This window comes from Amblyomma maculatum, chromosome 1, assembly GCF_055883805.1.
Source record: "Amblyomma maculatum isolate TAMU_Amacu chromosome 1, ASM5588380v1, whole genome shotgun sequence".
In the NCBI taxonomy this organism is placed as follows: Eukaryota; Metazoa; Arthropoda; class Arachnida; order Ixodida; family Ixodidae; genus Amblyomma; species Amblyomma maculatum.
In genome coordinates this window covers 38,270,478-38,296,914 of record NC_139344.1, presented here as the reverse complement: position 1 = coordinate 38,296,914, position 26,437 = coordinate 38,270,478, and positions in this window count along the sequence as shown.

Genomic DNA, 26,437 nt, shown 5'->3' with positions numbered 1-26,437 from the left:
AATAGTGTTATCAGCATCGAACCTGGTATTTCCGATCACTGTTTAGTGTATTTTTCTTGGACAACAAAACAAATCATGAGGCCCACCCAAAATTATAAGACCATAAAGAAAGACTTTTTCCGCGCAAATGACACGGCCATTATTGATTACTTGGCAGATAATATAGATAATAATATTGAGGAAGATGTGCACGGCTTATGGAATAGATTCACTAGTGCTATTCGATATTGTATTGAACATTTCGTGCCCACAAGACATGTAAAAAAAATCGAAAAATTCTATGGATTGACAGGGACATGAAACACCCCAGCCGTAATCTGAAACGTATAAGAAAAAGGGGTGAAAGGCAATCACAAAAGTTCCATGATTTAAAGAGCAGTTTAACTGAGAAGATTAAGATTGCAAGAAAGCGGTACTTCAATACAACACTTCCTCAGTTTTCAAAGAGCGATTCATCTAAATTTTGGCGTTATCTCGCTCAAGGCAAGGACGATGCTAAGGAACTAGGGTAAATGGTGGATTAGTAAAGGTAAGCAGAGAAATTGCAAACGTTTTCAATGAGTACTTTCAAACTGTTTTTTTTTCAACTCGCAGTGGAGCAAAATCCCTTAAACTCGCAGATACATTTTGAGGACGTACCTGTCATTTCGGCTGAAGGAGTCCTAACATTGTTACGCAACCAGGATGAACAGAAAAGCTCAGACCCAGATGCTCTTCATAACTCATTCTTAAAACGCTAGGCTCCGCAGATAGCACCTTTTCTGGCAAAGATTTTTCAAGTTTCTATCGGTACTGGTAAAGTACCCTCTGATTGGAATCGGGCACGTGTTGTACCATTGCACAAAAAGGGAGATAAATTCACAGTGTCTAATTACAGACCAGTATCTATAACGTCCACATGTTGCAAGCTACTAGAGCATATTCTGGCTGGTTATATTTGGGTTTACCTACCAGAAAACCACCTTTTATCGCCACATCAGCACGGGTTCAGGAAAGAAATGTGCACTGTCACGCAATTGGTAACCACTGTACACAAATTTGCTACGACACTTGATAACTCCGGTCAAGTTGACGTGCTATTGTTAGATTTTTGGAAAGCGTTTGATAAAGTTGAGCAGGGAAAATTACTCTGTAAGTTAGAATACATTGGTCTCCCCAGTTACCTTATATACTGGATGAGTTCATGCCTTAATAACAGAGATCAATTCGTAGAAATTCAGGCAAATTTTTCTGATGTCCTCGCTGTAAGCTCCGGAGTACATCAGGGCAATGTGTTAGGCCCTCTGCTTTTATTATTATATATTGATGACTTAACCCAAGTAATTTTTGATTCTGACTCCATTCGACTGTTTGCAGATGACTGTATTATTTATAAAATCATTACCTCAGATAACCACCACGCGCTATTACAGCAACCTATTTTTTCCATAGAGCAGTGGTGTAAAGACTGGTGTATGAAACTTAACACGCCAAAAACGGTGCTTCTTAGAGTAACTCGTAAAAAGAATGTCAGTTCATTTCAGTATCGCTTACACAACTGTCTCATTTCCGAAGTTTCTAGTTATAAATATCTTGGCGTTACTATTACAAATAATGTCTCCTGCAGTGCTCCCATTTCAAATATTTGTCCATCAGCTTTTAAGAAACTTTGTTTTATCAGACGCCAACTCAAAGATGCGCCATCCAATCTTAAACTACTGGCTTGCACCACATATATCAGGTCTAAACTTGAGTATGCTTCGATCATGTGGGACCCTCGTACTAAAAAAGACATTTATCGAATTGAACAAATACAGAGAAAAGCGGCGAAGTTCATCTCTAATAAATATCAAAGAACTGACTCTCCTACTAATCTCATGACCGCCAACAACATTCCGCTCTTAGAAACTCGCAGGAAAATGACTCGTTTCCTCTTTATGTATAAAAGTTTAAACAACCATCTGAACGTCAGTCCTCCACCGTGTGTGAACGTTCCCAACACTAGGCGGACACGTCATCAGCACAGTCACTCACTGCAGCCAATTTATGCAAAATCTAAATCATTTATGCATAGTTTGTATCCAAGGACAATCTCTGAATGGAACACTCTTCCAGAAAGCTTAATTCGGTCTCCAGACTTTGACCCGGCTCTACAGCAACATCTGTTTGGTTGGCAGTAGGGTCGGAGGTTTTTAGGCCATGTATTGTACTTTGATGTCACGCAAATGTTTTTCATGTTTTCCTTTTTTCTCCGGCTGTTGGTCAACACCTCTCATGTCATTACATTGCCTCTGTTTCTTAGTTTTGCGGGTGCTTTGTGTAATTTATTGCGTTTCTTGTGCGCTGTATATATGTATGCCACTCCTGCTAGGACAGGAATACTTGTCTGCCGGATCTTGAAATAAATAAATAAATATTTGCTATCATTCGCACAATCGAGGTACAGATTTGCAACATACATTAAGTAGGAATAAGGCAATGTTTTGTTGTTGTTGTTGTTTTTTTTTGCATTTACATAAATCATGCAGGGGAGATTGGCGAACAAGGCAACGTTTTTAAGCGCTGATTAGGGCATAAAGGGTGCCGACAGGTGTTTTTCCACAAAATTACCGATGGGTTAGCCACTTAGAGGAAGGCATTCCTAAGAACGTGCGCAGAAGAGCCGATGCCATTTATTTATTGTTAATAAGGCTTGAAATAGTAGATTAAGTTGTTGAAAAACGGGGCAAATAATGTTACCGAACACCAGGAACAATTTTGAATCAATGTTGCAATATGTGCCCAATTACTTGGTTATGAATGTTAAACGCGATGACAGATAATGCTCGAATAATTCAAGACAGTGTTATCACAAATGTTAGCTACGATGAAGCGCTAATCGTGTCTGGTCTTAGGGACGAATCATAGCGAAATACTAAACCATTCCCCTGCGAAGCCAAGCGTAAGCAAGCGGGCCTCTTCTACTGAAAGTGCATCCTCCATCATCCATGTGTTACTCGACGCGGTCACTAGAAAAACAGCTGCGGAGAATTTGAAAGTCGTCGGCACCATGAAGAGCACTTATTATACGGGCTTCTGAGGTCTAAACGTTCGGACATTCGTGTGAATCCACTAATAAAAGATTTGGGATAATCTTGAGCCAACCGAAGACCCATGTTCCTGGCTTACAATGCTGTCCACGCTCGCAAACCCCATGTCGCGCAAGAAGTTGCACAGGAACGCGGTCTGAATGCCGTCAGGGCCTCGTCTATTGCCGTATCTGCACCCTACTGGAGTGACGCAGGTCTCGACGAAAAATCACCTCCTATAGTCGCCCCATTTATTTATTACAACGTGCTACAAGAGGTACTTGAGCACAATTTTCACTTTGCAGGCGCAAATCGCTTTTTATTATTACACAGATGACATGGAATGCGGTGTGTGAAGGGCAGCTGCATAAGGGGCAAGAGCCACAGTAACTGGTCGTGAATGTTCACAGGCCAAACCTAACACTCCAGCTCAAAGACATCGCGTAGAGGTACAGCCTTTGTCAAAAGTGTAGAAGCCCGGGGGGTCTGCTTTTGAGCTGTGTAGCGGCGCTGATTTAGCGTTAGTGGAGGCTGTTGTGCCGGCGGATTTATCACACAGTAGCCCGCCGTCAACAGGGTTGTGCCAGTGGATCCTGCAACTGCCACCAATGTTGTGGCGGTGGGGTTATCACACAGTAGCCCACCGTCAACAGGGTTGTGCCAAGGAGTTGGTGACGCAGCGCTCGTCACCCGTTTCGTGAACGAGGGCTGTCAGCTCCCTGGGCGGTAGCGATGAATCCGAGTCGGCGTTGGTGAGATGAAGAAAAGGCTTTATACACTATTTACATGCATTTACACAACAAGATCGGCTCTTTGGCCGAAAGCTAACATAGCCATACGCGACTGTTCTCGCGCAGCGACGGCCGGGGAGATTCCGCCGCGTCCGCACTGTCAGGGGCGAACTGCTCCCGATGGACGCTAGTGACGAACTCGCACTCGGAGTCTCGAACGGAAGCACTTGAGACTCCGTCGCCGAGAACCGTTGACGCTCAAAATGGTCCAATCCGACGGCAGCACTTTCGCAGGGCCAATGGGAGAGCTCGCTGCGCTCTCGCTTCAAATATGCCGCGGGGCGAGAAGGGGTTCACCGTCAGGGCCACGGCGCGCCGTGCTGTCTGGACGTTCAGCGCATGTTGAAACACGTCGCTTCTGTCCCTTTGGTACGGCTCGCCTCCAGTGCACTGGTGCTTTGCAGAGAAGTATCCAGAGTTTGTGAAGGAGGCGTTCGCCGAAGAAGTTTGGCGTCCGGCTGAATTTCTAGGCGGCTTTGGCCAGGCACAACAGCACCCCCGCCATCAGACAATGCGCCGGGAAGACGAGCTGCTCGCATGTGGCTCGGATGCCGGGCGCGCTCGTTCGCCAGGTTCCTCCAAGCTCACGTACAGTGTCCGGGCGCCAGGTAGCCTCACGTGCCTCGGGTTCCACTCGCCAGGTCAGGATCTCTGCCGACAGCCTTGTTGCCGGGGCACGCCGATCAACTTCGCTCGGGTCGCTCCGATGCCCTTGCCACTCGCCACTGGCAACGGTAGACTGTTCTGCGGCTTGCGAAACCGACCGACAACAGGCAACACCCAACACAAGCAAGTACCCTCGGTCACCCGTCAAACACCAGACAGAGGCAAAATTTCAAATTCAGTTAGCTAAATTGTTGTCCCCTTTTTGCTCCCACTACAACAAGAGACAAGTGTATAGGATGCAGTACACAAGGTTCAAACAACAATTTTGCGCATTAATGGTATACAATTAATAGCAAAGAAGATTAATAATCAGTAATGGAAAAGAGTCTCCTTGAAATCACTTGGGCCGTAAAGCACAACCGAGGAAGTAAGGAGGTCATTCAATTTTGCCCCGATCTGCCTACAGCATTACCGTTAGCGACGAAGCTCGTCGAAGGTAGCTATGTCTCGAGTGCATGACTCAAAGCATCCGACTTCGCACTGTGCTGCTCTTTTCCGCAAGCGGCAAAACGCGAAGCAGCTATTCTGGCGGTTTGACTCTCCTACCTCCGCTACAGCTTCGGCTGTCCATTTCTCTACGAGACCTTTCTTTCCACTTTGGGTGTGAAAGAACAGACGTGCACAATTTGCTCGCTTTGTTGAACGATCTGTCTCGTTCCTTACGCTTTGCGCACCAATCGCGCATTTTCAGAGCACGGGTGCATTTGTGCCCCTGGGATCCCCGCTTTTCCTTTCGCGATCGTTTGCGTTTCCTCACCTTTCGATGAGAGCATTCTTTCATGCACCTGCCTTTCCGCTCTTTTCGGCGGCGGCACTTGAGTTTTTGCTTTCTTTCTTTTTGTGCCAACTCTTTCAAGCTGCCGGTAACCGGAGCTAGTACGGCGCCGACATCGTCGGAGTGCGGCGCCGCGCCTGCATCGCGGCCAGCAGCGCATGACTCACTGCCAGTCGCGTCCGAACAAGGACAAGGCTCGCTCACGCCAGCCCCCGAGCTAGGCATATCCTCTGCGGGCTCGCCTCTCAAGTTACACTGATCTGCCGGTGTGCCGCATCGCTCAGCGCTAACCGGAGCGCGATCACGTTCGTCCGACAGCTGCGGCGCTTCGGATCGCGTGAGGTCCATGTTCGCACCAAGGTTGTTTTCGCCAATACAATTGAGCGCGTCAGGACAGGAAGGTTCATGGTTCCTATCTAGTCGCTCGCTGTCGACTTCACAGGTGTGATTCTCGACAGCGTCCGCGTCATGGGTTTGCCTTCGCTGTTCACCACTCGTGGGCTGCGCAGTTTCCATGAGCGCCACTTCGTTTTTCTGCGAGTGATGATCTACGACAACGCTGATCTCGGACATCGCCAATTTGTCGTCTATTAGCCTGACTACATCTCCGCCATGCTTGACAACTTCTGCTTCTGAGTTGTCAGGCGGTTGATTTACTGCCAGTTTCCCACTCTCGATTGGTGGAATGCTTACAGCTACGTGGGAATGCGTGCAGGACGGTGTCACTTCAGATTTCTTGCCGATGGAGTCGGCTCCAACCGTCTCAGCTGCCAATGGTTCGACCAAGGTAACCCTAGACACTTCTGTTTGAGACTCGATCAGCTCGCTGCTGCTATCGCGTTGCTTGGCCGCTTCCCCCAGCTGTGTCTCATTCTCTGGTGCAAGTACAATTTGCTCCGAGACTTCCTGACTGTCTAGCCATTCGGTTATATCGGCTTTCAACTGATACGCCAAATCAAAGTGCGTTTTGGTACAGTTTTTCTCTCGTTGATACCTGTCCCTAAGTTCCATTGGTGACAGCCGATGTCTTTTCAGTAAAGATTCTTTCAGGTAATCGTAGCTTTTCAAGTCAACATCTATCACGCGCTTGATTTCTTCCGACGCCTCAGCGGAGAGAATAGCTACCAATTTTTGTGCCCAAGTATCTCGCTCGAAGCGCTTACTTTTGCAGACACGCTCGAAATCTTCCAAATACTTTGCCATATCCTCGGCGATGAGGAACGGTGGTGGACAGTCTCGCGGTATTGAACCGTTACAATGAATGACATTAAAAGCTTTAATCTTTTCCACGCTCATTCTATGGGCTGAAATCTCCAGCTGCATCAGTTGCCTTACGCGGGCGTCCTCTTTCTCGTGACGTTCCCTACGTTCACGATCCTCTTTCTCGAGACATTCTCTACGTTCATCGCGCTCTTGGCGTTCTAGCAGTTCTAGCCTTTTGGCTTCTTCCTTCCCTTTTCTCTCTTGAATATCATCCCAGGCCTCTGCGGCTTCCTCAACCGTCACTTCTTCTGCCTGCATGATCTCAAGAATTTCCTTTTTTCTTTTTGTTGAGCCCAAATCGATGCCCAACTCATCACAAATTTGGAGAAGTTCTCTGACCTTGTAACTCTCCATCTTTACACCGGCCTCTTGTTGTTTGCCTTTTTAGAATAGTGCACTATACGTTCGCTATCTCGCTCCTAGCAAGAGATGCGCAAGCCTTTCTCACACTGATTCCCTTCTCAGCATCCCCTGGTTTTCAAAACACTTCCTGTAGGCTTGAAACACGCAAGGTTAACACAATGCTACGCTCAGCCTTTCTCTAAGCTACCCTGTGTGTTAGAGAAGTCTGGCGTTTGAGGGAAACTTCAGGTACTCACCGCGCCGAGGTGCCTGACGCCGGTCAATCCCGCAGCTGCCATCCAATGTTGTGCCGGCGGATTTATCACACAGTAGCCCGCCGTCAACAGGGTTGTGCCAGTGGATCCTGCAACTGCCACCAATGTTGTGGCGGTGGGGTTATCACACAGTAGCCCACCGTCAACAGGGTTGTGCCAAGGAGTTGGTGACGCAGCGCTCGTCACCCGTTTCGTGAACGAGGGCTGTCAGCTCCCTGGGCGGTAGCGATGAATCCGAGTCGGCGTTGGTGAGATGAAGAAAAGGCTTTATACACTATTTACATGCATTTACACAACAAGATCGGCTCTTTGGCCGAAAGCTAACATAGCCATACGCGACTGTTCTCGCGCAGCGACGGCCGGGGAGATTCCGCCGCGTCCGCACTGTCAGGGGCGAACTGCTCCCGATGGACGCTAGTGACGAACTCGCACTCGGAGTCTCGAACGGAAGCACTTGAGACTCCGTCGCCGAGAACCGTTGACGCTCAAAATGGTCCAATCCGACGGCAGCACTTTCGCAGGGCCAATGGGAGAGCTCGCTGCGCTCTCGCTTCAAATATGCCGCGGGGCGAGAAGGGGTTCACCGTCAGGGCCACGGCGCGCCGTGCTGTCTGGACGTTCAGCGCATGTTGAAACACGTCGCTTCTGTCCCTTTGGTACTGCTCGCCTCCAGTGCACTATTGTTTTGCAGAGAAGTATCCAGAGTTTGTGAAGGAGGCGTTCGCCGAAGAAGTTTGGCGTCCGGCTGAATTTCTAGGCGGCTTTGGCCAGGCACAACAAGGCCCTTGCAAATGGAGAGTGTAAGACAAAAAACATTTTCGGAGCACTGGACGTGCATTACAAGCCACACGAAGCAGCTCAGAAGCCGACCCCCTGGGCTCTACACTTTTGACAAAGACTGTACGTCCCCTGATTAATTTTGTCCGTGCATAATGCCCTCGTAAATGGCAATACGCGGATGCTTATCTTCTTTCTCTCTCATTCCGGGTGTAAAAAATGTAGTGACCGCGGCCTGTAATTAAACCTGAGAACTCGAACTCAACCGTAGAAGGCCATCGGCGCTGTCTCACCTTGGTAGTTATTAGACAAATCATGTCGCGTGCTCACGTGAGAGAGCTTTTGCGAGAGTGACCCTAGAAGTTTAAGGAGGTTACCAGCCTCCTCTTTATGATGCACGCACGCTGAGAGAAAATGCTGCAGAAATGACGCCAGTGGGGCTGCATAATTGCCCGCTACATGCTCCACGTAGTATGCAAGAAATTAACATGGCCTATGAAAAGTTAGGTGCGTCTATCTGTTCGCTTACCGATGTGCATGCAGCGCCGGTGTGCTGCTGCTTTCTTAAATTTCTTCCTTCGAACTCTGTGCGAGGCTTTACTAGAAGCGGTGTCTGAATGCTCAGAAAATTCCAATAGCGAACCGAATATCGTTCAATTCGATTCCTTCAAGTGCATTTGCAAAGTTGTTTGAAAGGAATCGAAATTGTTGCCAAGTTTTCAAATAGCTTTCGATTATTGACACGAAGTTGAACTAAAACAGGCCGCAACTTGATTCATCGAATATTCTAAAAAAATAAGCGCAGTGCTTATCTTCGCCAATCACTGATGTACTCTACATACAGAAGCAGTGCATATAGCTCGTCCAGCAAAATTTTGCGGCATTTAGCTTTCTTTTGGCAGGTCTCGCAACGTTTAGCTAAATTATTATTTAAGTGGTGCTTTAGGCTTTTTTCACGATGAACGAATCATTAGCGTGACTTCGTCCAACAAGATGTAGACGGTGAAGAAGACGACATCCGACTTGTATCTCAGCAAGTGAACAGTCTCTCATCTCATTTTCTTTATTCAAACCCCATCCTTGCCTCTAACTTCCCTCTATTACCTCTTCTCCACCTGCATCGCCGATTTCGCACGACTGTCTGAGGGATACAGATCATTTAAAGTTTACGATAACCACTCCCGCGTCCACCATCTACACCACAAACGCTGATTCTTTGTCGTCATTTCCTGTCCTCCGTCGCTACATGTATGTTGTCTTGCTCTCTTGAATTTAACTTGTGTACCTACCTACATGTGAAATCACGAATCATTTCTTTTTTGTCAAATTTACTTTCACTTGTGTACGCAATGTACCCAGTTAGCGCCTGTATTGTCCCTCTTATGTGTTTTGTTAACGATGATTTCCAATTTACGAACACGAATGTTTTGAGATGAAAATTTATTCTTGTAAATGTTTCGAAAAGAGTAACCAAGATGGCGCAATAGTATAGTGCAGCAACTAGCGAAGCAAAGCTGACCCGGATGCTAAACCCACTGGCAGAGATTTCTTTCTTTATTTTTCGAGGTTTCGGATGAAAGCTCTCGATGAGGGCTCCAGAGCCTCCTAAGCGAAATCCAAAAATGCGGGTAAGTAAAGCTCCTGCATTAAACGGAGCCCGACGCCACGCTGATTGTGGACAGTATGGTCTGCCAGGGATGGAGATAGTTCACCACCCCCAATACCCGTGGCTGCGCGAGTTCTCAGGCAGATTTGGGAATCTTTACCCTGATGCCCTATCGCAGACTCATGCTGAGCTATCTCACCTCCAATCTACATAGCGGTGACGCTGTAGTTTATACGCTACCGTCTTCCAGTCTCAAAAAGTAATTTTCGCTGGGCCGGTTAGAGAGTAACTAATTGATCTTCATGTCGCGTACGTATGAGTGAAGACTAGTGTCGCGTCTTCCCGCAGATATATAGCCGAACCTCCATACGTTATAGCGGCGTATACCCTAGTGACGCTGCTATCGTTTAGTTCTTTCTCAGGATTATTTATTTGGTGCGAATATTAGCACAATTAGCTAATTCTCCTAAAAATAGTCACTCGATTTCATTTCATAACCATTCGACGTCACGTAGCATCGGTTTCTAGCTATGCTATCCGGATTCAGCACGGATGTGAAGCTTCATTGTTTGTAGCCTGGAAACATCTAACCCCTAGCCTAGAGGATGGTATAGAGTGTTTCTGCCGCCCACAGTGGCCGCGTTCTCGTAGATACTGAGCGCTAAAAAATGGCTGTACCTCAAAATCCCAGGTATCTCGTGCAATCCCGAGTCCTTTATTAAAGCGCGCTTCATAAATCAGACTTTCATCAGATTTATGTACGTAGAGCGGTCAGGTACAGGCGCTGCTCCCCCGAACTCAAAGCTCCGCCTTTTATTGGCTATACAAAAACACAATGGAGTATGAGCGGTATCTTAACGCTCCAAAATATTTGCCACACAGTCGTGCCATTCTTGAAGCTTGTTAACTCAATGGATTGCAGACACAGCCATTTATTCAACTAGCACATTGACAGTATCGGTAGCAATTTCTAAGAAGTGCGACGATTTCAAAACAAAAATGCAAATCCCCCCCCCCCCCCCTCTTTTTTTTCTTTGCGCACAACTCTTTGCTAGTGTCTTCGCGCCGTGTTATTATTATCTGAGGTTAGAAATGGTGTGCAACGAGTGAATGCTGTTTTTTTTTTCTTGCGTGACCGTGTGTCCCGGGGTTTGCCCACTCCACGTTTTTTAACCTCAGACATTTTTATGTGTCTAATATAAGCAGACTGGTAGTTAGCGTTAAAGCACGGCCAGTAGCGGCCACGTTCACTACGCCCAGCGAAATGTTTCCATGCTCTTGCAATACGGTATTTCATTGAGCAAGGGTGGCAGCGGTATGTGGGACAAAAATAAATTACAAACCAGATAGAATTTTTGCTATCCGCAAACGGCCATAAATTTTGTAGGGCGAAGAGAGGGTGCACGCAAGCACCTTCAGAGCGCTGTTGACCAGGGGACTCATTCCTGGACGCAAGACTTGCGCTTGCTTTCCTGACCGGGCACTGACCCGTCTCCGTACACTGCGACGAGGATGAGACGCCCCCGTTCCGGAATAGTCATAGAACGCGGAAAGGAAACTCTTTTGCGGGCAAAATCTTCATCCCTCTCCACGATTTATATGCCCATCTTTCAGGCTTGACCTGGCCTCGTGGGGGCCAGAAGGTCGCGGCCTCCACCAAACCCGTAGGCGGAAGGCCCCCGCTTTCAGCTCTCCTTCAGGACCGGTTAAACCCGCTGAAAATGGGGTGTGCACGCAAAGGTTCCCATTCAGTCTTCAGGGATGAGGGGTCATCGTCTCTACTCGATTAACATGTATAGCCTTTGTCAAAAGTGTCGAGCCCAGGGGGCCTGCTTCTGAGCAGTGTAGTGGCGCTGATCTAGCATTAGTGGATGTCATTCCCATTGGAGAGCGAAGGGCAAAAAATCTTCATCAAGAGATTCGGAACACTGCAAATACATTACAAGCCACACAAAGGGGCTCAAAAGGCGACCCTCTGGTATTTACACTTTTCACAAAGACTAGCTTAGCAGTAGTAGCTGGATTTGCTCAAACTTCCAGTTTGCCCTCCTGTAATATCAGCTTTCGTTCCACTGTATCATGCGTATCACTCGTTGTCAGCCGCACCTGTCGTGGCTTCTTGGGTAATACCTCCAATCAGTTATGATTACAATTTTAATCCATGGCTTATAAGACCATACACAGGGAAGGAAATTCTAGCGTGGTATGATTACCAAATTTATTTGATGATATTTTTATATTAGTTGAGTGAACAAAATGAGAAGATAGCATGGTATGATCAGGCCGGCACATCTTCAGTGAGCCTCAAGATTATCGGTAGCCTAAACGGGACCGCAGATAAACTGAGCAGACATTGTGCACATGTGCGCAAATATATATATATATATATATATATATATATATATATATATATATATATATATATATATATATATATATATATATATATATATATATATATATATATATATATATATATATATATATATATATATATATATATATATATATATATGAAAGACGCCAACAGTCAGCGAGGCCAAGGAAAGCATTGGGGATTGTACTTTACGTCTTTTTTTTTTTAAAAGGCGAAAGATTAGTACTTCGATAATCACATAAATTAGCAAGGTAATCTGTTTAGCGGAACCATAATTAAACACAAAGTAGAAGGAAAAACAACGTGCCGATGGTGGGAACCGAACCCACGACCTCCGAATATCGCGTCCGGTGCTCTTCCAACTGCGCCCCGCCGGGGTGGTGCAGTGGTAAGACGCCCGACTACTGTGCCGGAGTACCCGGGTTCGATCCCGACCACGGCGGCTGCGTTTCGATGGAGGCGAAACGAAGAGGCGTCCGTGTGCTGTGCGATGTCAGCGCACGTTAAAGATCCCCAGGTGGTCCAAATTACTCCGTAGCCCTCCACTACGGCTCCTCTTTCTCTCTTTCCACTTTCTCTCCCACCTTCCTCCCTTCCCTTACGGCGCGGTTCAGGTGTCCACAGCTACAAGTGTGACAGATACTGCGCCTTTCCCTTCCTGTGAACCAATCACCAATCTTCCAACTGAGCTACATAGGCCGCTGTCCCACCTGCTACTTTCTTGGGTATTAATGTTCTGTATATGAACCTATATAACCTATATATATATATATTTACACGTTCGTTTTAACTAGTGTCCTACCTTGGATAAAACAAAGAGCACATGTCTCTGCATCGCTTTCTTATGTTCTTCTGATCTATTAGTGGCCTACTGCATAAATGTTGCTCAATTCTAACACTACAGCAAAGTGAACACTGCGAGGAAGTTCAAGACGAGGTAATTTTAAAACAGAAATGGCGACCAATTCAGAGTGTGCAGAATTGTGCGCAGAAGGAATGGCTGAACAATCGGTGTCAAATACTACAAAGTTAATTTTTCGACAGACACGCAGTGTGACAACATTGAAGAAGCCAGGTTGGGAGATATGCGAACATTCAAGTCAATTCTTTGCCGTTTTAATTGCGAAATATTTCAACAACGCAGGATAGTTCTTCCTCAGCTACTTCTTTGTTTTCTGATTTCTTCTTTCAACTACATTAATTTATATTCTGTTTAGGAATGTAATTAGGCAGATATACTGGCCTCTATCTGAGCTGTCGGGTGGATCTAACTGCAAGATCGAATGCATTGTTTCCGTGCTTTATATCTATTTGTTTAGAAATGTCAACGAACGGCTGCAGAGCTTTCCAAGCTTCCATAACGACGAAAAAAAATTGGTTTGCGCTTGTTTCTGTTGCCCCAGCTGTATATCCGCCCGCATATTATGTTTAAAAGCGTATAACCAACGTCAACACAAATCAGCTAGCCTACCCTGCAATTTTCGTATACAGATACGGATGTTATATGCAACCAATTTCATATCCTTACTTTAGCGCGGCACATTTATTTAACATCTAGGGGCCCGAAATAGCAGCTGGTGGCGGCATCCTGTCTACCCGCCTTTCGCACCTACGAAATTAATGAAGATCGACACGTGAACAAAATTCGAACTTGACGCCTTTCAACCTTTCAAGTGGCATTATTCTCATGGACGCCCAGTTCTACCTCCTTGCGTCATACTTTGCAGGAAAATCCTTTCCGTGTCGCATAATAAGTTTTGCGCAAGTTCGCTTCCTGCTATTTCCGCAACGTTTTCCATTTTCCCCATAAGCCAACCCGCCCCTCTCCGACCCACCCTCCAAAATACTGACAGTTTCTCCATATCTTCGCCAACGCACGCCGCCCCGCCTTGTAAAACGGCTCCGACGCTTTCCCGCCGAGCGTTCTAGTCGGGCGCAGAGGGCGCGTGCGGCTGTGCGCCCGCTTGGTCGGAATGCTCGTAGCCAGCCAGCTGAAGGATTGGCGGCCCTATTTCGCGCTCCCGTTCGAAGCGGCGCCACACAGTCGTTCGTACGCCGTTGGAGCGCGGCGTCGCCACCGCCGCCGGCGCTACAAAATAGAATGCCGACGCCGTATTACGTATTAGCATTTCATATTTTTGAACGCTCCTTACCATAAATTCCGCGAAATGACCGTAAACCGCTCTCTTATGCACGTTATTGGGTCGAAATGCGCTCGCAATGAGAAATTCGCCTCGCCGTTGTCCCGCCGAGCGAGTGCGCTGGTGACGGGATTGTACCGAGAGGGTAGAAATGAGGAGGGAGGGTGTCCAGGCGTTCCTCCCTTGTTGCGGCCTTGGGTGGCGACTAAAGGGCCTAGATGGCAACCTATCGCGCAGACCACAGGCCTCCAATGTTACTAGGTGTCGCGTGCCCGGCATGCTGGCCACCAAAATGGCCACCGTAAAGACCCGATCCCGAAAAACTGGCGTGCGCGTCGGTGCGTTCAGTGGCGCAGTTCTCTCTTAGTCGATTTGAGATGTACAGGGGCGATGGATGTCAGATTTCAGGCCGAGGCACGAGAGGATGAGTCATTCGCTCCATGCGGCTTCTCTTTTCAGAGGGTTAGCCCGAAACTGGCAGCGTGCTTCTTTCGGCCTAATTGTTTTGTGCGTCGTAACATAGTACACAATAGCAGTGCCCCGAGACGCCGTTCCTCGATCATTCCGCACTAAAGCAGCTGCTTTGCCGTTAGGTATCTCATTTGGTATGCTTGAAATGTCCTCTGAAAGCTACTTTATTTCGCTCTTACTGACGCAATGAGAGATGACAGAGCTGCTGGCAATTGGATATGAGCAAACAATGAGGACCCGGGCCATTGACGAACACTTATAATTGGGTCTGATTTTAAGAAAATTTGTATTTTAGTCCCGGGATGTTTTCCCAGTTGTATCTTTCCTGATTCATTCTCTTAAAGAGTGTATTAAACGGTGCTGAAATCCACTGTAATCAGTGTTGCTGCTTCATAAAAGTATCGGGTTGGAGTTGTTATTGTCAGGCCGAAAAAAAACTTGAGGGCTAAAAGAACACTTAACCAAAAAAAGTCTTTTTCTCAAGGAAATTTTTTTAAAGAGTAGTTTTGAGCTGTACTGCACAAGTGCATTTCACTGATACGGGATAAAGTAGAACATAAACTTTATAGAAAAGCCTGATGGTACGCTTCTCATGCATGGGCGCTGCCAGGTTGGATTCAATTAACCCAAGTGATCCTTTGTTCAGCTGCAAAGATACTTCCAACTTTAAAGAAATCCAAGAATTTTACCCTCTTTCGAGAAGAGGGCAATATCGCCCCTTCCCCCCCCCCTTTTTTTTTTACTTTTGTATTCTTCTTGAAACGTCGCTTCCTTTCTTACTTGAGAGAAAAAACTTCATGCAGGCAGAAAAGCAAACAAAATGCCCCATAACGAGGAAGATAAGACAGTAATCGTTTCAGAATTGAGCTGACTTTTCGTTTAATTTTTGAATATGCCTATTTGCAGATTAGAGTGTTCTATAAACTTACAGAAAAACGTCTGCAGCCGTATGTACACCGTTCGTTTTCTATGTTCTCTGCTAGGAGGCTTGTGCTTCATGAAGGCAGAGTAACGTTTTTGGCATATATTTAGTTTAAAAAAGAGTTGCAGATAATATGTCTAAATAAAGATTACTAACATTGTCAAGGCGAAGAGTGGGGAACTCGAGATCTATTTAGCCGCCAACTTGAACGATGCTAAGAGTACCACTATTAGAGAAGGTAATTACAGAAGTGCGCACTGGACACACTCTCACCTGCAGTGGTGCATAGGACGAGGACAGAGCTATTTAATTTTATCAAGGACAATTTGTGCACCAAGTTTCGGTACAGGTAGCTAGCTGACTGATTTGAGCAGCAGATGGTTCACATCGTAGGAAATAAACAGCTGAAAAGCAGATTTTACTGACCAGCAAAAGAACCTCAGCAGTTGTCGGTACAGTTCGAACTGGTCCACTATAATGTTCTAATGATTAAGCATTCATAGGCGACACCTGCAGCAAATCCCTTTGGCCGTAACTTAACGCATAACAGATGGCCTCAGATACCTATACTGTCCGATATCAGTGCAGATGAAAGGACAATTGGTGTTCCGTTTCCAGCTCGACAAGGCTAGTTGTTGGGCGAGTTGGTGACAATGTTACATATCTACAGCGTGATAAATGAGACAAGAGAGAAAAGGTTATATGTTTTCTCTCCTGTCTCGTTTATCGCGCTCTAGGTATGAAACCGTTTCCAGCGTCATTCACTACAGCATTCATCATGGACGTTATTTAATAGTCAATTAGTCAATACCTAATTATTAAAAATAATTGGTTAATAGTTTGGTAAGAGGTAATTCATTAGAAGTTCATTACAGCCCATCCAGACCACAAGATAAGATAAAGACAGCAATAAAGCAGTTTAGTTCAGAAGAAACCAGACTTGTATTTTCCGCATAAAACAATCACAAAAATCGCGAGAAGGATAGCCGCATAAAAAGTGCCTGCACATGTACAGTACTGACAATTCTTTCGGAAGTTTCTCGCATTTTTCATCTTAGACTGCTGGATGTCTCACTAACGTGAAAATGAATGATACGTAGGTTCGCAAAGTGGTTTGGTTTGGTTTGTGGGGTTTAATGTCCCAAAGCGACTCAGGCTATGAGAGACGCCGTAGTTGAGGACTCTGGAAATTTCGACCACCTGGGGACCTTTAACGTGCACTGACATCGCACAGCACACGGGCGTCTTGCTTTTCGCCCCCATCGAAAAGCGGCCGCCGAGGCCGGGATTCGATCCCGCATCTTTGGGAACAGTAGTCCAGCGCCGTAACCACTGCGCCACTCCGGCGGGGCCTAAAGCCTCAAGTGACATTAGCCAGCAATTTAGGTGTCGCACTTCGTGTGTCATGTGAACATGAAGTGCGGCGTAAGTCATTCCGAAATAAGTGAAGAGCACAAAGGTTGCGAAGCAATCATGAATAAACGCTAAGTAATAAATGAGCAAACACGCACGTATAGATTACAATGCGCGAAATCGAATAATCTCACCTTCTGTCGGACAATTGCAGACATGCGTTTCTTGCATATGTTGCAGCGGTTGCTGTGCACGCGATTCATGTACTTCTCGAGGCAGCGTACGTGTGCCCAACGTACCGTGCCTGCAACACGATGACGTTCTGGTTAGAAGTGGCGCAAAGCAATTAACTAGCAAGCGAGCATTGACCAGCTTCAAAGCATGTAACAAAACTGTAAATAAGAGCGAGAGTCTTTCCTTGGACTTGCGTTTTGCTCTGTTAACGCGAAATGCTTAAAACCGAGGAACACCAAATAATTGGTTGCTTCGGTACACGTTGACCGTTCACGCTTGCAGTGAAAAATATTGGTGTAAATTCGCTGCAAATGATAACTGCTAAAGAAAAGCGAAATAGGCATTTGGATAGAGGAAAGGCGATAGTCTCTACCGCGTATCATTCGACAACTTATCAGATAGAGCCGTACCTTTTTAACTACCTGTAAAGCTGTGGAAATGATTGCTGATTGCTCAAGTTATACAATATTTAGACAACTTAAATTAAGATACTCGCCGTAGACGATGTAGTGTACCTTGCCTGATTATTATTATTTCTTTTTTAAGTGCCGTTCACCCCACCGATGAAAAACGATTTCTTGGTTTATAGAGGCCAGCTTCGCTCAGAAGATGCTGCTGATTAGTACAGCTTTTTGGGTAACTATGTATACATTTTTGTTGATCGTCTACGAAAAGTGTGAAAAGCGCAAGAGGAAAAACCTCAGTTCTTTTTTTTTTTTTACTTCTTTGGGTTGACATCTAAGCAGCTACATCCTGCTCCTTCCGCGTTTTGTCAAGCTTTGAGCGATAACCAAACCCGAGCTTTGTCTAGTTTGCAGTGAAAAAATGTGAAGCAAGCACATTTTTTTTTCTTTTTTTTTTTTTTTTTCAATACTCTAAAGGCCCGGGAGGGCATTACATTGGGGGAGGGGGGGGACATAAAAACAGCACAATACATAATCTGGATGCATATTAGTTACCAATACATATCGATTGTAGTACACGTATACACAGCACAACATTAACTAACGGATACCTAGCTTCAGTGCAAGCACATAAAGCTTAAGACTACAATAATGAAGATAATATTACGGTGAATATAGACAACCAAGGTGCGCTGAAAGTGTTGTTTGAATTTGTGATAAAGCAGTTCCAGCAGCTATATCACCTCCTTCAATTGCTTTCCCGTCGAAGAACTTTTCCTTCGTTCTTAAAAAAAAAAAAAAGAAAAATAGTTACGTCGACCTCAGTCCCAACGTGCGGATAAGCCAACCACTACGCATGCAGGGCGAACGCACGAAATCCAGCCTCATGCTTTTTCGCCTGGACAGTCCGACTCTCGCGAAAGATTCAGTATAATGAAAGACTGCGCTCCGGCCTCATTATCAGACTTATGACACCGCACAGACGTTCGAAGCCGACCTGACTTCCCAGACCCATTTGAGGTCGTAACTGAGGGATGACATCTCTGAAAAGACCGGCCAGGCTTTTCTGGGAACATCCTGGAATGAACACTGCAGTTTTATTTGATACACAAGTGTTACTGCTGGCATATAAGCCTCTACCACGCCCTAATTAATATTATTAATGCAGCAGCGGCAACATCTTCAATCGCTGCTCAGACAGAGCATGTAGTGAGCTGAACCATTTAGTGACGCCGAGTTTTTTTTTTCTTTTCTTTTTGTTCGTACGTCTAAAGGGACGGTTGCGGCTGCTGCATCTTAAATGAACTAACATGAGGGTGCGGCTGACTATCTGCGGCGCTTCTCAGTGAGTCGCATCCGGCTGGACCGATAAATCAGCCAGGACGACTGTGGGTTGTCGATCTGGTTTAGAAGCTGGGGGACATCAAATATTTTTCTTCGAGTGTTCCTTTTATTCTTGTTTTTTTTTTTTAAGTCTCACTATATACATCCACCACCTAAGCCACAGTGCTTCGTTGCATTGCAGATAGCTTCTTGTTCAATTTAAGATTTCATCTATGTCAGCGCTTCAAGCCATGTAGTTAGTTTTTTCGAGTACTATCGGTACTGTTCGTTCATTTTTTCTTTCTAGATTTGGACGCCTGTTTCAAGTTTCAGTCGCGTGCACTCTGGGCAGGGATCTATGCCACAGTTCATACATAAACACTGTTTATCAGCTATCCAAAGGGAACTGTACAGGGGCTTTCTAGGTAATTATTGTGCCGCCACCTAGTGGTACCGATTCAAATTTTAATACCTAGCTTCATAGCACATTTTTTGTGACTACTGCGTTCTATGGCGGCGAATTGGAGCTCCCGATATTTTATTTCTATTCAAGTTTCGTAAACCACAAAGAATAAACGATAAATATTCCCCTTATAAAATGGTACCTGAGCTACATCTATGCCTAGCGAGACGCGCATTCTTGCTATCTTAATATCCACAGAGAGATAGAGAGAGTCAATGCGCTCTCTCGGTCTGCACGCCTGAGTGCATGCGCAGTGGTGATTTCAGCGAAAGGGTTTGGAGCATCGCGTGCACAAATAGCGCATTCAAAGTTGGAGTAACTGCAAGTGCATTCAAAGCACTCAATGGGCTCATACTGCTTGTTTCACGTGCCTTCCTTTTTCTGCGGCTTCTCCGTTTGAATGCTGCACCTTTTAGTCATTCTCAGACTAACATTTGTGCATTAAATCACCATCACTTGCAGGCCGAGTCCATGCACTGTAAGATAGCCTTAAGCTGAAGCGCAGCCATACGGCTACAAAGGAAAGCTATACGCTCTCTCCAAAACTTTGTAGTCAAAGAAAAATTTGTCCTCGTCCGGGGATCGAACCCGGGCCCACCGCCTTTCCGGGACAGTCGCTCTACCAACTGAGCTAACCAGGACGGTCGGCAGAACAGATGGTAGGGCGAGAGCGAACTGATCTATAACTCGAAGTGGAAATGGTGTTGGTCAAATATTTAGGGGAATCACCGAAGTGGGAGTAGGTTTGTAATAAGAGATTAATTACTCATGGACATCGATCCAAGCGCAGCCATACGGCTACAAAAGAAAGCTATACTGCTTTCTCAGAAACTTCATAGTTAAAGAAAAAATCGTCTTAGTTTGAGTTATAGATCAATTCGCTCTTGCCCTACCATCTGTTCGGCTGACCGTCTTAGTTAGCTCAGTTGGTAGAGCGACTGCTCCGGAAACGTGGTGATCCCGGGTTCGATCCCCGGGCCAGGACGAATTTTTCTGTAACTACGAAGTTTCTGAGGAAGCTGTATAGCTTTCCTTTGTAGCTGTATGGCTACTCTTGGGTGGATGTCCATGAGTAATTACTCCCTTATTACAAATCTGCACCTCCTTGAGGGATTGTCCTCAATATTTGACGAATAGCCGTAAGCTGCGTCACCAACGGCTACCCTAGACGTCAGCCTTCATAATCATAGTTTTATCTTTCCGAACGACCCACGCTCTTTTTCTACCCCTTTTTCCTTCCTCGAAATATACCAATCCCAGCGCCTTAACTGGGTCATTGTACACTAACAAAGAATAACATAATTTGGCTCATATTCGTGAACCAGCTCATACGCTTAGACTGACTTCCAACATAATGGACGAGGAAAGCAAATTTGTCTATAGAACTTGTACTTGTCGTGGACTTGCCTTTGACAAATTCGCAGTAGCTCTTTCCTTCGACATCGGACATCTGCGGGAATACTGAAACGCTAGTATACAGCTCAGACATTGTTTTATAGCACTATCGTTTTGAAAACTTCACCGTCGCACAAAAGCTGTGAAAAACGGTCAGGCTGTAAAGACGCACACCAGTCTATCCTTGTGGTTTGGTCTGAACGACTGAGTTGGCAGAAAGTTCCTGCTATTTCTTTTTTTCTTTTTCGTACTCCTAAATTGGACCACTAACCTTAGCGCTCATACCTTGTCCCCAGCTATTCGGCCTCAAGCAAATATTGTTTCCTGGCGATTCATTCGCGATTTTCCAACTGCCCATGTTATAACGAGAGAAATATCATACGGCAGCTATGCGGTGCCCATTTCGCACAAGTGTTCTTAGAGACTTCCTTAATGAGACCTCTCTGGCCGGACCGGAAACAGCAGTTTGGTGGCGACCTCCTGGATGTGTAGCACTTGTTCGCAGATTCGCCTAGAGCTCTAAAGCGGGCACCCTGTCTAACAAATAAAACTAAACTATGAATCTGCTTTTATGTTATGGACACGTTGGGTGCATTGTTCCGCTTGTACATCCACGCGGCTGGGCTCAAGAGCAAGCTTCGCAGGGGAAAGCAGTACACTGGGACGTACTTTGTAAAGAGCCATTAACAATTCGCCATTTCATTTGGATTCACATCAGTGTGATGGCAGCACCAGATGAAAACAGCAAGCGGCTTGTTCCTTACATGTCGGTATACGCCTTGCGTCGACTATATGTTCGTTACAGTAGCCGCACGCGCAGGCTGATGATTGGCAGCGATTTGCACGTGATTGTGATATCCAGCCGCCAAGCCGTTGGGAAGCAGTGACAATGTCGAATGACCAAATGGATCTGAAGTGGAAACCGCATAATGTATTTTCATAGAATATGGCGCCCAGTTTAAATTTCTCGTTTAGCCTCGTTTGAGCAATTAACCAGCGAGCACGCTCATGGCTGTAGTAGTGAGAGGCGGCAGAAGGGAGCTCACTTACTTCGCTTTATACAATGGCATGGTGCCACCATGTCTTCTGGGTGATCGTCCCTGAAACAATAGCGGCAGACTAAGTGGTCGGTCAACGAGCTGCAGCTCTTTTGGCTCTGCACAGAACGGTGCGATGAAGTCTTGCGGGCGTGATCCGCCAACAAACCGGACGGACTTGCCGCGACGATTGCCACCTGTTGACGGGAAGAATTTTCCGGTATCATTTTATGGCACTTTGCCATTTATTTTTATGAAAATGTAGTGCCCTTCCTATGCAGTAGCTCTAAAACATTTCTCATAGCTGCGCGGCTGCCACACTCTACTGCTGTCCGATCTGTGTCCAGCCAGCTGCTCTTTCTTAATAACTGCCTCCCTCTTTTAGGCTTAAAAGTTTATGTTAGGGCTAAAAATGTGTTTAATTAATCACGAGAACCCTGGAATAACATATAATTCTTAGTGGCAAGCATTCTTTAAATCATTACGTGCTAGTGGGGTGAAAAGAAAATCGACCCACAATTACGATACTCTGTACTGCAAAACTTGAGGCCAGCAGTGGAGGTACTAGAGCCATAGGTGATTATATCGAAACGCGCATTGCCCGAGGGCGGTGGAACTTGACCTATGCATTGGCGGCACCCTGGAATCTCAGTGCTGCCGGCGCAAAGGGGCAGATTCCACCACTCGGGCCTCTACCCTCGCCCTCCAAAATCCACCATGCACTCCTGCCCACGCCGCCGTAACCTCCTATGCTGCTTTCTTCCTCACGTTTTCGTCTTACCCTAATTTGCGGCTTTCATACATAATACAGCTATACTCTCTTCCTTGGCTTTCCTCCTCGCGCTCTCTTCGCTATCGCCAGTCTTTTATCCTCCGCTGTGCTCCTTGTTCATTCTGCCGGTTATGCCGCAGACGACAACGCAGCTCAGCCCACCAATCGGCTTCTAAGAGTTAGGCTCTAAAAAGAGCGCAAAGAATTAGTAGATGTAAAAGGTCACAGGCACCTTCGAAGGCCTTTGGTGCTCCAAAGCGCCAAACGAAGATGGTGCAACGTAATCGTCGGGCCCAGGAAATGGGTCTGATCTTCTGTGGACCTGAAGAGCCGGTACATCGGTGGATGCACCTGCTATGAGAACAAACGGCACAACAAATAATGGAACGTTGAAATGAAAGCTTGTAGAAGCCCCCGAATTGCGTGAAAACACTTCATATTACGAAAAGGCATAAATCTCCTGAAATGTCGTCTGGCGCCTTTCCGGAGTGGTCTGCACTGTGTGACAACTGACAAACCCAATTTCTTAGCACGCAATGCGGTAGTTGAGCGTCCCTGAAAATTGGCTGCCGATGCCAAGGCACCAGAATCACATTCGGACCTCGAGGTCACATTTGGATGCGCTGACAAATGGAATACCAAACACTTTTTTGTAAGCGCTGAAACGGGCGGACGCACTGGTGCCAATCCGCGCAACCTACCCTTCTGTAACACGCCGCTGCTCCGTATGCGACTGCATGTGCAACAGAGTCCCACGATTTTTCGACCATCTATATATTTCCGCGACTTCATGCCAACCCACTGCTACCCTACGAAACGTAAAAACGGGGACCGGCGTGCATTATTCAAAATAAAACATGTCACCGTATTTAAAGATAGGTTACGCAGAGTATTTGGTGTCACACATTGTTTCATCTCCCTATGCAGAGGTGCTGGCCAACGCGCCCAAGCTCGGCGAACGTATTTAACGTGTGCACTACTTTTCGCTCTGTGAACACATGCGTCTGCATGACAGCCCGACAAAACTCCTCTGCAAAACAATTTAGGGTAGTGTTTACCCATCTAAGCTGCATAAAATATTTATGGTCATCTGCAAGAAAGGGCTTCGAAAGCTCCCCAGGGGGAGCCGCTGTAACGAGGACCGGTCATTTTTGCCGCGAACCCTAATTACCATTGGGAACACTGTAGCAAAGAAATCCCAGCAGCAGTGAATGAAAAAGACATCTACAGCATGCTTATATATAGCGCACATTAAATATTTCTTCTCTACACTTCATCCTTTTCATCGCGCTACATTGTGCATTGCACTTTATAAGCTGTGATTTTTACCTCATTTGGCGCTCAGTACTGAAATTAAGCAGCTACGAGGCGAGGCGCCACTTTCCTGCTGAGAGGAACGCCCATCGCTGGCGCTCAGTGGGACACGACCGTCGTTATCTGGTCGTCATCATCCTGGCTGGGCGCCTCATCGGTCAAACCCCGCTCGCACATTGACGAACGACCAGTAATTTCTAGCGGCTGCCGCATTCAGTGGGTCGTGGACGTTCTTCGAGTACATCCCAGCGGGGGCCCGCGAGCCTTTCGAAAGGCAGTTAACGACGACTGCTGCGCTTCTAAATACAACCGCCGGAGAAGCACGCCTTGATTGGACGGAGTTACGGTGCCTTTTTCTTTCTTTTTGGATCACGTTCGCTTTTGCATGTTTAATGAGCCAAAGCTCTATAGCTCACACCCTATACTGCAATTCGGTGCCACCGAAGGCAGTCATGAGCAGTATCGAAGATACATGTATCTTCGATACTATCTTCAAATACATTTTTTGTATCGGTGTCAGGTATCGAGTGCTGAAAATGAAAGTATCGGAGTATCGGTATCGAAAATACATTTTTGGTGTATCGTGTATTTTAACAATACTCGATGCCAATATTGAAGCCGCGCTGTGTGTCAGACATTTGGTTGACGGCGCTCGCTCAGGCGCTAGTACAAGCCGGGAGGCATCTTTGCTTGCAGTGCATCCTGATACCCCTCTTGTTCGAAGTTTCCTCCAAACGTCACGTCTCCTTAGCCTCCATCTATCTATATTCATTTTCTTTAAAACTGAAGAAGCCAATGGCAAATAGGGGCTCATGAGGTTATTTACTTGTGAGCACCGAGTGCGTACCACGAAGCCGCTAAGCCGTTAACCGACACGCAGAAACAAGGAACAAAATCGACAAAAAAAAAACACCAAAGCAATCCGCCTACTTGTCTGTCTCTGAGGCACGTGATTCTCGTCAAGCAGCACGCTCAGTGTGCTGACGAATGCAGTAACATAAGCACGACCGTAGCTCTCCAGACCCTTGAACTTCGCATGTCGGCTTTGCTTGACGGCAAGAGCATGAGTGTCTAAGGCCTCAGTCGTGCACCATGCAGTCGGCTAACTGCCGTTCTTGTAGTTTACAGCGTTTGTTTCGAAACAACACCGTTCTTTGCAACTACGCCGGAAAGATGCTTCCACTAGGCCTTTTCTATAAAACATATTACGTCTAAAATATTAAGAAATACACGACGTAAAAGCTATGTAACTGCATTTTTTTTTTCAGCGCATAAATTTGAATAACAAATCCATGGTAAAAGAATTGTTTTGCCAAAAACATTTCAACGAAACGTCCTTTGTTTCATAAAGCAATAAACTGTTAATTTTTTTAAATATGCGAATTGATTGACGTTTTATTAGCCACTCTCTCTTAAAAAGAACAATTCTTTCTTTTATATAAACCAGACTAAGTTCTCAAGAGACGCTAGTGAATCTTGACTTTGTTACCTACCTTCAAGATCCTCGAGTCGACGCGGCTATGCTTCACTCTGGTAAAGGGCCCCTTCATCAAATGTAACAGTGCAGTGTGCTCGTCTAATTATATATAAAGGCTTTTCTTATTTGCCTCGCTTACAGAACGCCCACATCGCGGGGCTATTTCGCAACTAATAAAAACGCTCAGCCATTTTATTTTTGTTATCAAGATTTTAGCATAGAACGAGAGCTTCAATAGTCTGCTATATCGCACTAATATCAAAATAGCTGCTCAGTTACCCAAGCGCACGCAGCACTGAGCCTTATAGAAAATAGAAAACGGAGGGGGCCATCGGGTAAGTAACGTGTCGTATATGAAATCGAAATAATGAAAGAAGTTCCAGATTTAATTGTATGTAACCAAGTGCTCACAGGGTGTTTCGTATGAAGAATACTAGCTTAAAGAAATTGTTCGCTAGGCTGCTTGTGGAAGCTTTGTAACCATGGCTTCAATTCCATGTGAAGTTCTGACAAGGCCAGCAGCCAAGACAGCGGAACTACAATAAATTCGTGCTGTCGGATTCGTTTAAGCACTTTCAGGAAAACCAAACCTACGATATAGCTACCATAGAAAGTTATAGAAAGCAATTTTCCAGCTTCAGTAATAGTATACCGCCTTTATCATATTAGGATTTCAGTGATGTAATAAAGTTATCGAAGATACAGTATTGAGCATCCGTATCGGAAATCGATTTCAGTTCGGTATTTTGTGTCGGTATCGGAAATACAATTTTTCAAGGTATCGAGTATTGGTATCGAAGGTATATTTTTTAAGTATCTTGCCCAGCCCTGACCCAAGGAGAAGCTACAGCTATGGCGTTGCCAAATCACAGAGCCGAATTCTGGTTCGTGGAAAATGGTTCTGGAAGATGGTTCGTGACTGGCTCGACGCCGAGATAGCGGCAATCACGATCCCCCTGCTTGCGACAGCCGAGGAGTCGGTAAGCCCCAAATCGTTTCAGCTAAGACACGAACAGCTTTCACGAGCCGGTCCATCGAGTCGCTGGCACTTTAGACTCCGATTCCATTTTGGTGCTAACTTTTGCGACAGGCTGCAGGAGACTTGCTGTTTTGCTAATCTAAAGCAGTTACAGATTTCATGCAGTAAGCAGTGCAAGCTTCTCATCCCGGACAAGTGGCTAAGACAATAAGATGAGGAGCTATCGTATGTAA